The sequence below is a fragment of the Nuphar pumila genome, chromosome 9 (assembly GCF_984573655.1).
Source record: "Nuphar pumila chromosome 9, dmNupPumi1.hap1.1, whole genome shotgun sequence".
NCBI lineage: Eukaryota > Viridiplantae > Streptophyta > Magnoliopsida > Nymphaeales > Nymphaeaceae > Nuphar > Nuphar pumila.
Genome location: NC_143257.1, coordinates 23,547,709 through 23,561,328, shown reverse-complemented (window position 1 = coordinate 23,561,328; position 13,620 = coordinate 23,547,709).

Here is a 13,620-nt window from a genome sequence, read left to right as displayed (position 1 = left end):
AAATAGCTTTTGACAATAACAGATCTTTTGCAAAAAGTTCAGGTTTTAACCCTTATCCTGAGCGGGAACTGTCTATGGCGGGACAGTGGGGAGCACAGGGAAGTGTGCGAATCTGAGAGCGCTCAGATTAGACGGAAGGAAAGGAATTTTGAGTCCTAAGGAGGGATGACGTCAGGATACGTCAAAACGATCTCAAGTTCACACTTCATGTTGGGATAATTAGAAAATATTGCCAATAAGATGCCAAAAATTGTAGTTGATTCAGAATGATTGAATTGTGCTCATGTGTGAAGATATCACCTCTTTCTACCTAGAGTATTAGCTTCAATTGGGCTAACTCTGTAGATTTTGAGATCTAAAATTCAAATTTGTTGCTGTTGAGTTTCCTCAAGGAAGATATCAATTTCCCTAATATGAAAAGAAGAGGAAATATTCTTAGCTTCATAAAAGCAATTAAATGAAAAGACATTGATAAAGAGTTTCACATAGATAAAGATGATTCTTGACAGTTTCGGGCAGTTTGATATCCTGGGCATTTCCCATGATGATCTTGTTTGCATTCTTTTGGACCACGGATCTTTTCTGGGTTCTTTTACATCCTCCTTTATTTTGGAGATGTCCTGACTTTTCTCTCTTATTCGAGGAAGGGTACGTCACAAACTCCTTCACCTTGGAGACGCTCTGATCCTTCTTTTTCTTTCTCAGGGATTATGATATTGGTTCTTGGGTTGAAATCTCTAAATGATAGCAGAAATCAAATATCTTTTAGGGTTTGTCAGTAGGTTCATCGCATCCGCCTTCATCTCGACGGTGATCCGAACTTTCCCTGGAAGGATCCGTCACAAACTCCGTCATCTTGGAGATGTTTCAAATCTTCTTTGGCCCCGGGGGTCTACTCGCTTGGTTCGCCTTCATCTTGACGACAATTGAGAGATCCCTTTTGCGGATATTTGATTGCAGCTTAGCTTGGATGAGTGAGGATATATGGATTGGGTAGGTTCTTTTTACTGCCCAGGATATTTCCATTGTCTTACCGCAAAAAGAATAATCTTTAAGAATGCGCCACAGCTATGATCAATATCAGCTCACTTATGGCTTTTCAACATCATTGAATTTTCCTTTGCCGGTCATATCAAAGATTTTTCTTCATCCTCTCGGTTGACCAACAGAATAAGCTTGAATTTAGCTCTTATTTCGCAAGAGTCTTGCTCTTTTGAAAATGATACTAAAAGTAGTTTTGAGATAATTCTTTGTGCGATGAAAACTTCGAGATCAACAATGACTTTTGATAGCAAATTGGCAACATATTCTAAAAAATCCTTGACGAAAGTCGCTTGATACCGAGTCGACACGTCCGTGACAAAATTCTCCTCTCTTTTTCCCCAAAAGAGAGACTCAGACTTAAGCCCTTACCTGAATGGGAAGTTGGAAATACTCCTCTCTTCCCTAAAAGAGGAGGTGTTTGCAAAACGGAACTTTCGAAGAGAAATTAAGTTTTCGTCAAAACTCCCTATCTCTAGGCTTCTCTTATGGAAAGGCGGCCGAAAACAAAGTTGAGAAAGTATCACAGAGGAACGAGTCCATCATACTCTCCCTAGAAGAGGGTCCTTTGTGAAGGGGTTGGCCAGAGATGATAACAAAACAGGGGCCACAAAAGAAACGAGCTTCCGTCGAAGCTCTCCCTGGAAAAAGGGTTCTCTTGTGTAAAGTTGGTTGTTATTTTGCAAACTGTTCGCGAGGAAAACGAGTCCCTTCAAACTCTCCCTGGAAGAGGGTCCTTGCGAATGAAAGATGGTTGTATGCGAAAAGAACGAGCTCCCTCGAACTCTCCCTGAAGAGGGTCCTTCGCAAGAGAAAAAGATTGATCCTTGATAAAATGGTGACTTGAAGGTCGAAATTGAGAATTTATAGTTTGAAATGATGATGTTTGGTTAGCACAAAGGCTGAACCTGGATGGCTAACTGATTAGTCAGCCAAACACTAGCACGAGCGCTAGATGTACCAGCACGAACACTGGATTTCAAAAAGAAAGCTCCCGTACGAGTGCTGGGTTTTTGAAAAATGCACACCAGTACGAGCACTGGATTTTCGAAATGCACACCAGTACGAGCACTGGGTTTTCGAAATGCACACCAGTACGAGCATCGGGTTTTTGAGATGCATACTAGTACGAGCACCGGGTTTTCGAAATGCACACCAGTACGAGCACCGGGTTTTCGAAATGCACACCAGTACGAGCACTGGGTTTTCGAAATGCACACCAGTACGAGCACCAGTTTTTCAAAATGCACACCAGTACAAGCACCGGGTTTTCAAGATGCATACCAGTACGAGCATCGGGTTTTCGAAATGCACACCAGTACGAGCAATGGGTTTTCGAAATGCACACCAGTACGAGCACCAGGTTTTCGAAATGCACACCAGTACGAGCACCGGGTTTTCGAAATGCACACCAGTAAGAGCACTGGGTTTTCGAAATGCACACCAGTACGAGCACCGGATTTTTGAAATGCACACCAGTACGAGCACCGGGTTTTCGATATGCACACCAGTACGAGCACTGGATGGTTCAACAAGAGAATTTGAAAATGAGACCGACATTCAAAGATACTTGAGAATTAAGCGAGAATGATTGCCGGTGTTTCAGGATTATCCCTTATCCTGAAGGGGAAATGATGAGTGATGAGTGAAAACTCGAATTCACAATAACTTGTCTAATACAAGCATTGGATTCAAAGGAAGTTCAAGTCGGAACTTGAAACTTCAAAAAGATGAGAATATACAAAAAAAAGGAAAATCCGAGTCGGAACCCGATTTTTAAATATGAAAAAATGAATGAGAATTGAGTTTGAAAACTCGCATTCCCAAAGCAGTGAATTGTCCAACACGAGCATTGGATTCAAAAGGAAGTTCAGGTCGGAACTTGAGAAAAATAAGAATACATAAAAAGAGAAATCCGAGTCAGAACCCGGTTTTTTAAATGTAAGAGAATGAATGAGAATTGAATTCAGAAACTCGCATTCTCAACACAATAATTTGTCCAACACGAGCATTGGATCCAAAAGGAAGTTCAAGTCGGAACTTGAGACTTCAGAAACAAGAATATATATAAAAGAAGGAAAATCCGAGTCGGAACCCATTTTTTTTAAATACAAGAAAGAAAGTGAGAATCGAGTTCGAAAACTCAAATTCTCAAAACAAAGAATTCTCCAACACGAGCGTTGGATTCAAAAGGAAGTTCAAGTCGGAACTTGAAACTTCAAAAAATGAGAATATGCAAGAAGAAAAATCCGAGTCGGAACCCGGTTTTTTAAATATAAGAGAAGGTGAGAATCGGGTTCGAAAACTCGAATTCTCAAAACAAAGAATTGTCCAACACGAGCGTTGGATTAAAAAGAAAGTTCAAGTCGGAACTTGAAACTTCAAAAAGGAAAATATGCAAGAAGAAAAATCCGAGTCGGAGCCCGGTTTTTTAAATATAAGAGAAGGTGAGAATCGGGTTCGAAAACTCGAATTCTCAAAACAAAGAATTGTCCAACACGAGCGTTGGATTAAAAAGAAAGTTCAAGTCGGAACTTGAAACTTCAAAAATGAAAATATGCAATAAGGAAAATCCGAGTCGGAACCCGTTTTTTTTTTTCATATAAGAAAGAAAGTGAGAATCGGGTTCGAAAACTCGAATTCTCAAAACAAAGAATTATACAACACGAGCGTTGGATTCAAAAGGAAGTTCAAGTCGGAACTTGAAACTTCAAAAAATGAGAATATACAAAAGGAAAATCTGAGGCGGAACCCAGATGAGAAGGAGATAATTCTTATCCAAGAGTCGGATTTTAGGAGAATTGACAAAATGCATGAATAGGTTCTGACGATTACAAAGATTTATTCAAGATTCTTGACCCAAGATGGTCTGAATTTTGATGACTTCAGGATTTTCCCTTATCCTGAAGAGGAATGAATAAAGGTTGATATGAATTGAAGAGTTTATAGGAAGTAGTTCAGGTTTTATCCTTTAACCTGAAAGGGATGTAAAATAAAAGATCGATAAAATTTAAACGCTTGATAAAAACTTGACAAAATGATAAAAAATAGATGACAAATCGATGCAAATTCAATTAAATCGGAAAATGAAATAGATGCAAAATAAAAATAGATCAACTGAAAAACTAACAAGTTTTCAGAAAAAGAGTTCGTCTAATCCTGCCTGCATATGACGAAGGAAGACATGTATAGATCAAAAATAAAAAAAATGCCCCAGTATTAGGGAGAAGATGTGAGAATTTAACAGAACATTGTCGCTTTATCGAGAGAGATTTTTGGAAGAGTACAAAAGGCCGGGAGTTTAAGTGTAAAATCTCTTCAAATGTAAAGCATTAATAGGATCTGGCAATTCTGCTCCATCTGCATTGATCAGACGATAGGAATTACGGGGCAATTCTTCCTTAACCACATAAGGGCCTTCCCAATTGGGTGACCACTTGCCCTTCGGCCGATGCTTGAGATGAGTTGTCGATCTGAGCACAAGATCATTGATTCGAAATCTTCTCTCAATAACTGATTTGGCGTAGTGCCTAGCTATCCTCTGACGATAGGCCTGAGCGTGCTCTGCTGCCTTGAGTCTTTTCTCATCTAGTAGATCAAGCTGTACCAATCTCTGCTGCTGGTACTTATCAAGTGGAAGTTCAACGAGCGACGCAAACTTGAGTGCGGGCTTCTGAACATGGAGAGGTAATACTACCTCTGTTCCATAAACAAGCTCTGAAGGCGTAGCATTGGTTGGGGTTCGAATGGTGGTTCGGTACGCCCAAAGTGCGTCGTGCATCTTCTCGTGCCAATCACGACCTGTTTCCACTGTTCTTTCCAAGATGCGGATCAAAATCTTGTTGGTGGCCTCTGCCTGACCGTTCCCTTGGGGATAGTAAGGAGCTGAGAAGTGGTGATGAATCCCGATTTTTGAGCAGAAGGTTTTCATCTTCTCATTCTTGAAATGACTGCCATTATCTGACACAATATCGTGTGGGACGCCGAAGCGGCAAAGAAGATTCTTATGAATAAACGAAACCACGTGTCGGCCCTCTACCGTTCGCAGAGTGATAACTTCGACCCATTTGGTGAAGTATTCTATGGCTGCGAGGAAGTATTTGTGACCATTTGATGCAGAAGGAGTGATCAGACCAACTACATCGAAGGCCCACATCGAAAAGGGCCAAGGAGAGACCATTGATTGCAAGTATGCTGCTGGCGCATGAATGGAAGGCGCGTGCATCTGACATTTGACGCACTTTCTTACAAATTGATGGCAATCTTGCTGCATGGTTTTCCAGTAATATCCTGCGCGAATAATCTGCTTGACGAGTGTTTGGTAGCCAACGTGGCCACCACAAATTCCTTCGTGTGCCTCTTGGATAACTTCCATGGCTTCGTCCTTATCTAAACATCTAGCATACTCAGAACTGAACCCACGATGGTAGAGAGTATTGGCAAGGATGAAATAGCGGACTGACATGCGTTGAATTGCGTGTTGCTCCTTTCTTGGCATTTCTGCTGGAAACTTACCGGTTTCAATAAAGCTTTTGATGTCTTGATACCAAGGCTTCTCCTTCTGAGCGGCCTGGTTCACTTGCTCAACTGGAATGTAGGCAGGTTGACCAAGTCTGCCGATCTCGAAGGAGCGACAGGATTCACTGTCTCTAAAAGACAAAATAGAGCCTAAGCAGGCTAAACCATCGGCTATGTGATTGTATTCCCTCTTGACGTGATTGAGCTGAAATTCTTCAAAGCCGCTTATGAGAGCTAAGGCAATCTTCTGATAAGGGATTAACTTCGAATCCTTGACTTGCCATTCAGCATTAACTTGGCTGATAACAAGTAATGAGTCACCGAAGGCGTGTACTTTCTTGACATCAAAGCTTTGCAAAATTTTGAGGCCTTGTATTAGAGCTTCATACTCGGCCATGTTATGAGTACATTGGAAATTGAGCCTGAGGGAATAAGGGAGCATCTCCTTTTCAGGGGTGATTAACAAGATCCCAATCCCTATACCAGACATATTTCTGGCTCCATCAAAGAATAGAGTCCAAACTGGAGATTCCTGAATACTGCAAATTCGATCGTCAGGAAAATCATCTTCCGCTTTGATTTCTTCTGTTAACGGGAAATCTGCCAACTGATCTGCGATGGACTGACCCTTGACTGACTTCTGAGAAACGTACTCCAAATCATACTGCATCAGGAGGACTTGCCATTTCGCAATCCGTCCAGTAAGAAAAGGCTGCTCAAGGATGTACTTGAGAGGGTTGAGCCTTGACAAAATTTTGATTTCTGAGGCCAGGAGATAATGTCTCAGCTTCTGACACATCCATACTAAGGCTAGACATGTCTTTTCTATCTGAGAATATCTCTTTTTGTAATCGATGAAGGTCTTGCTGATGTAGTAGATGGCATGCTCTATCCGACTGCCTTCCTCATACTGTGTAAGAAATCCGCCACAAGCATTATGGTTGACAGAAATATACAGGAGCAGTGGCTTTCCAAGTTCTGGTGGCTTCAGAACAGGTGGATTTAGGAGATACTGTTTGATGCACTCAAATGAGAGCTGACATTCTGGTCCCCATTCAAATTTCACTTCTTTTCTTAGCAAGTGATTGAAGGGCTCACATCTCATGGCCAAGTTAGAGATGAAACGTCGAATAGACTGAATGCGCCCCTGAAGGCTCCTTAATTCTTTGAGGTTGGTGGGAGGCGGCATGTCCATGATCGCCTTTGCTTTGGCAGGATCCACCTCTATGCCTTTCTTGCTGATCATGTAGCCAAGCAGCTTGCCTGACTCTACCCCGAAGACACATTTCTGCGGATTGAGTCGTAATTTGTAGAGGATAAGTCTTTCAAAGACTTGGCCGAGAGCATCGAGATGATCCTCTCCTTCTTTAGATTTGACCAGGATGTCATCCACGTAGGCATCCATGTTCTTGTGCATCTGGTCGTGGAAGATAACTGCCATCGCTCTCTGATAGGTTGCCCCTGCGTTCTTGAGTCCAAACGGCATGACTGTATAGCAAAAAGTACCCCAAGGCGTAGTGAAAGAAGTTTTGGATTGGTCACGAGCGGCCAATTTGATTTGATTATAACCCGAATATCCATCCATGAAGGAGAACATGGCATGGCCTGCCGTGCTATCGATCAGAAGATCGATGTTGGGGAGTGGATAATCATCTTTCGGGGTTGCTTTGTTCAGATCTCTGAAGTCAATGCAGATTCGAACTTTGCCATTCTTTTTGGGAACCGCCACGATGTTCGCCAACAAATCTGGGTATTCGATGGTCCGAATGAACCCTGCTTTTAATAACTCTTCAAGCCCTTCTTTAACTTGTGGTGCCACTCGAGGATCCATTTTTCTGAGTTTCTGTTTGATTGGCTTGCAATCTGGTTTCAACGCAAGGCGATGTTCGACTAACTTGGAGTCTAAACCTGGCATATCTTCATAAGTCCAAGCGAAGACTTCCTGATGCCGTTTGAGGAAGTAGATGAGCCTTTTCTTCTCATCTAAACTTAGACTGGAACCAATTTTGAGGATTCTTGGATCATCTTCTGAACCAATATTGACATCCTCTGTTGGATCTTGAACCAACGGTGATGGTTCATCCTGCTTCTGAATGCTGGCAAACTCTGGCAAATCTTGAATTGTCGAGTCGAATTCTGCCAACTCTTCAATCTGCTCTGTCATTTTGCTGACTTCTGCCCCTGCCTTCGCTTTGCATGCTCTGGCTGTTTTATTTTGGAAAAGGTTGGTATTGATGACGAGCTTTCTGAACGATTTAGGAGCCATGATCCTGGCAATTGAAAAAGCGAAAAAGAAAGCCTTTGAGAAGAAAGGTAACATGCTCGAAAAAAAATAGCCTTTTATACAGAAATGAAGAATGACAATATAGACAAAACATAAGCAAAGAATTCGTGTATACCCAGATGAACAGAGAAAACAAACTTTTCATTGATTAAATAAACTTTGATATTTACAAGTGATCGTTTGAAGAAGAGAAAGAAACTGGGGCGGATCTTGCCCTTACAAGATAACAGAGAGGAAGGAAAAAGCAGAAAACACTGGCATTGTCTTCTTTATTGGGCTCCCTTGATGAAGATGGTCTTTCTGCCTGATGACTGACCTGTGAAACCCAAGCCTGTGCCGGTGACATGTCGAACAGGGATGATCGGCTCCATAATGCCGTCTTCATTTTTGCCTAGGCCCCTGAAGGGCTGATACCCATGCTTCATCAGAAGATCAAATCCTTTCCTTGATTTTGAGAATCGAGGAAACAGAGGGTGATCTTTAATTGAGGTGCAATCGAGGCGTCCTCCTAGCTTGAAGAAGCGAGGTCCCTACCACTGAACAACTGCAGTGACATTTTCTGTTGGCTGGATCTCTTTCAATTTCAGCATATCCAGACTTTCGCTTAGATTGATCTCGTCGATTTCCCTGATGCTTGGGATGTCGGCAGTGAAAGTAGGACGGGGGATCATCGGCTGCGGGAGTCGTTCTTCCGGATCCTCTCCTAGGACCGTAGTGATCATGCCCCCCTTCGACCACTTGATGCACTGGTGCAGGGTTGACGGGACCGCATTGGCATTGTGGATCCATGTGCGCCCCAGCAACAGATTGTATGTTGGTGGTACATTAACCACATGGAAGAGTACAGTATGCACCAAGTAGTTGATGAAGATCTCGAGAAAAATCTTCCCCTTGGCTGTTTGTCCATGGTTATCAAAAACTGTAGATCGTGATCAGATCCGGGGTGTATTCCTCTTCTTTTAAGCCCAATGACTTGGCCGTCATCTCAGAACAGATATTTAGGCTGCTGCCTCCATCAACGAGCACATGAGGGACTGTCATGCCCCTGGTCCGTACTACTATGAAAAGTGCATTGTTATGAAATGAATGAGGCTTTGGCAAATCCTCATCAGAAAAGGTGATCGGTGCATTTGTCATGGCCTGATTGACGATTTGAGCCATATCTTGCGGAGTCGTGCTAGGCTTGACTTTGATCTTTCTGAGAAGATCTTCTAGCACTTGCTGGTGCTCAGATGAAGCGTGTGTCAGGTCCAAGATAGAGATATTGGATAATGCAGTAATCGGCTTTTGAACTGACCCTGAAGCCTCTTTCTTTTTGAAGCTACCTTGATAAAGCGCTTTGGGATCCTGGGAACTAGCTTGGCAGTTCCTGTCACTGCCTTTGTTGGTTTGCTGGAAAATGGGGTGACATCCGCCCTCTTGACGGATGACTGTGTCTGGCGAAGGACTAGGATCTGATGTTGATCCTGAATGTCCTGTCTGGAACATGGTTAGATACTGCCTTACAGAGAGAATGTTTGCTCTGTGATGACCGAAGCTGAATGTTTAGGAAATGGTTTGGACAAGACTTCTGGCTGCTGCTCATCCTCGTCCTCAATCAGCATGTTCTTGTCAATGCAATCCTGAATGATGTTCTTGAGGACAAAGCAATGCTCGGTGTCATGTCCCACAGTCCGATGGAATTTGCAGAATTTGTTCGTCCATTTACCCATAGCGACGGGAGGGTCCGCCACTTTGGGGAGCTTGATCATTCCCTTCGACATCATATATTCTAAGATGTCTTCGCGGGACTGTTCTAAGGCTGAGAACTCCCGATCATAACTCCAACCTTCGTGCTTTGGCTTTTCTGGCTGCTTCGCTTCTGGCTGGGGCGCTGGTTGGACGGGCTTAACAAATTTTCCCTTCTGGGCTGCCGAGTTTGCTCTTTCGGTCCTGGAATGCCCTGAGTTCTTGCTGCGATTCTTCTTGTTCTTCTTTCTGCCGGAACCACTGCTGCCCTGATCGGTCAATCCTGCGGCATAGGCGACGTGCGCCTTTTTCTTTTGATCAGGATTTCCTCTGACAAAAGGATATCCTTCGTATAGACCATTGTCCAGGCCGGTCTCGAGCCACTCGGCTCTCTCAATCAATTTGATGAATGACTTGGCAGGCGAAGTGGAAATGAGGTTCCTCAAAGGCTGAGCGAAATTATTCAGAATAATCTGCAGGGCGTGCTCCTCCAGGATGGGAACCTTCATTCTGTTACAGGTGCTTCTCCACCTGTGGATGAATTCACTGGCTTTCTCATTCTCCATCTATTTTAAATTGTACAGATGATTGAGGGTTGGTGAGGCTTCAACATTAAACATGAAGCGCTCAATGAACAAGTTGACAACTTTATCGAACTCTCGTAGTTTGATAGGATTAATGTGGTCTGCATACCACCTGGCCGCTACCCCTTCAAGGCTGCGAGGAAAGCATATGAATAACGCCCGATTATCTTTCCTGAAACGGCCGCATTCGGCATAAAAGGTGGCCAAATGAGCCTTGGGGTTGCTAGTTTCGTCGAATTTAATGAACTTTCAAGGGAGATTCTCTAGATTGTCATCCCCGTCCAGACCATGGTAAAAATCTTCACCGGAGTAGGTCTGCTTGCCTTTGCTTTTAGCCTGAATATCCTTGATTGCCCTATTCATTTCTTTCATCTGCTCCTGCATCGGGTCATTAACCGGAACGGGCTTATTGATTGATTCGGGCTCTGCAGTGGTCTTTGCAAACTGCGGTGGAGGATTCTGATAAACAAGCTGCTCTTCCTCCTCCGATTCCTCAACGGATTTCGTTTCTTCAGAAGTGGTGTCGGGCTGCACTTGCTTTCTAACAATCCTGACTGGCTTCTTCACAGCCTTCTTCTTTGGCTTGCTTTTTGGAACAGCTTCTTTTTGACTGGCCTCGGCCTGCTCAGCCATCATTTTGGTCATCATTCTTTTAAACAGATTATACATGGCTGGATCTATGTCATCTGCTGGATTCTGATTCTGTCCCCTGACTGATTTGGGGGAATCCATCCCTCCGGCCTCACTGTCGCTGTGTTGAGGAACTGTTTCTTTTTCTGCCCTTGTTACAACCATTTTGCCAATGCCAGTGATTTCCTGGTAAGGTGAAAAGAATGATTAGGGTTTGGAGGAAATTTTTGGAAATATGATTTCTTTTAGAAAAAGACATGAGGGAAGGAATTGACAAATTTTTGCAATGATCGCATCACCCTTTTATGGTGACAAAATGCGCCTTATGACCTAGGCGAGGTCATCTATTATGACGAGGGATAGAAGAATAGACAGAATGGGTCTCATCACTGGGGATGAATCCGTAAATATATGAAAATAAAATAAGATTTGGCCACAAAAATAAAAGCTTGCATTTTCATTGATTGACAAAATTTAAATACAAAAAGAAAGTGGGCAGACAGTTTGCCACCATTCTCGATACTCTGATGATACATTAGGACCAGGAAATATAGACAAAGGAATAAAGGAGTCCCAAGTGTATTTGGCGACGTGGTATGCTCCAGACCACTGATCTGACCGTAGATCGAACTCTGGCATGCGGCCTGTCGGGAAGTGAGTGTTGGCACGAACCTGCCGCTGCGAAAACTGTCTGAGACATCTCTCTGGCTGATAGTCTACGCAGAAGAAACGGCCGAGCAGTTTGTAGCGCTTGTCACGAGCATAGGTGTAGCGAGGAATGGTCTCTCTTCTGTCGAAGAAGTCCCAAATGATTTCCTCCTGATGCAGTTTCTTGATCAAAGCTCGGCACTGAATGGCTGACTTCGGCTGCTTGCTGCTGAATCTGAAAGAACTGGCTTTTGACGGTACATGTCGCAGGAACCATGACTGCAAGGCATATGTGCACCCTTCTACCAAAATGGTCTCTCCGAGAGCAAATTGAGCCAAACCTCTGTAGAGAAAAGCTAGAGCTGCCATGGAGACTGAAAGCTGACGGGTCTGCTTGCTTCCCCATCTTCGAAAAAGTTGGGCGACTCTGATATCGATGAAATTCTGACCATCCTGAAAGAATGCCAGCCCCACTGTGCATAGGACCATGGCATGCTGGATTCTTTCTTTCGCTGTCCGAGATAAGGTATCGACTTCTTCGTAGGCTCCATACTTGTTGTAGAGTTCGAACAGGTCGATGAACTGATTTCCGCTAATCTCTGTGAGAGGCCAGGATCTGCTCCCTGTAGCTCTGGCCAATGCTTCTCGAACATCTACCCCTTTGACATTGATCAAGAATTGCTGCTCGACCGGATCATCTGGCTGACCAGCTGGCTCTGGCAATCCCTTGATATCATTGAATTCGTCCATTAGCATAGTCATCTCTCCCCATGGAAACCAAAATGTGCAGGTACGCGGATTCCACCGCTCTGCCATAGCTTGAATCAGACTGCCATTGATGGTTCGCTTGCCAACTGCCGATGCCATCTCCAATCCACAATCATCCAAATGGTCTGGAAACATACGCGAGAAGGCGGTGAACCAAGAGTAGTACCACCGAGGGAAGAAGGTACGAGACTGAATGACCCGATGATCTGGGGTTCCATCCCTTATTTGATAGAAGACATGATCCCAAGGAAAAATAGCATCGAGAGATTCGGATGCCATCGGAGCGATACTGAGGCAAGAAGGAAGAAAGAGTCAGATGGAATGAAGGACTTATGGATAGACTTTTCGATGAAAGAAGGGGACAAACATTAATCCTGGAAATTTTGGAAAGAATAGGAGATTTGAAAAAGACTTTCCAGGGTTTTTAAGAAAAAATTTTGACCTACAAAAGGGAAAAAAAAAGAAAAGAAATATAGGCAAAGGGAAAAATATGCACCTAGGGTTTTTGAAAATAGAGGAAGTTTTAAAGAGTACATCCAGGGTTTTAAAAGAGGTCGATATAGGAGAACACAAGGAAAACATCGCATAATCATAGCTGCACAAACAAGGATGCGCACACAGCACTCCCTAAAGTCTGACTCTATATGCAATATTTGAAATAGCTTGTAGGACCTTAATCCTAACTCTATGGTTCAGATCATCTGATTCCAACCAAGGTATGCCGATATACTCAAGCCGAAGCTCGAAGTACGTGGCATATAAGACATTTCTCCGGTTCTAAGGTAAGGGCTTCCCAACATCCTTGAGCACCTACCGATATACCTCAGACTATGGCCCTTAGGTACGTGGTAGGGGGGCGCGAACCCAAATAAGTGGTCCAGTTGTGAGGCTCTCTCCCGAACTATGGTTCAGTGAGACAGCCCAGCAACGTGAAGACCGGGACAAATAGGTAAGGTTGTTTTCAAAATATGATCAACACTCAATAAAATCAGAAGGCTCTAATGCAAGTCCTAAAGAGATAGATTTAAATAAGAAGAAGCATACACTTGCATACATTGTTTTGCATTCAATCCCTAAAATTGAGGAGAGTTGTATTTAAAACCTAAGTCTAATGTGGACATGGATAATCTCCTCAATATGGTCCTACCAAACCATACTTAGATCCTATATGCAATGATGTCAGCTTAGGACAAAATCTAGGCTCCTAAGGTTTGCATGGAAAATGTAGCTGACATATGTTAGAATAAAGACTTAGATTATATAAAAGCAAAGCAAAGGCACAAATTCGACCGGACGAAGACGAGTCCCATCACGGTCGCCAAACCTGTGATCATCGCAAAATTTTCCCTATTCTCTGTTTCTCTCTCTTCCTTTTCCAACCTCTATTTTCCTCCTTTTTTGAAGGGAGAAGAATAAAAG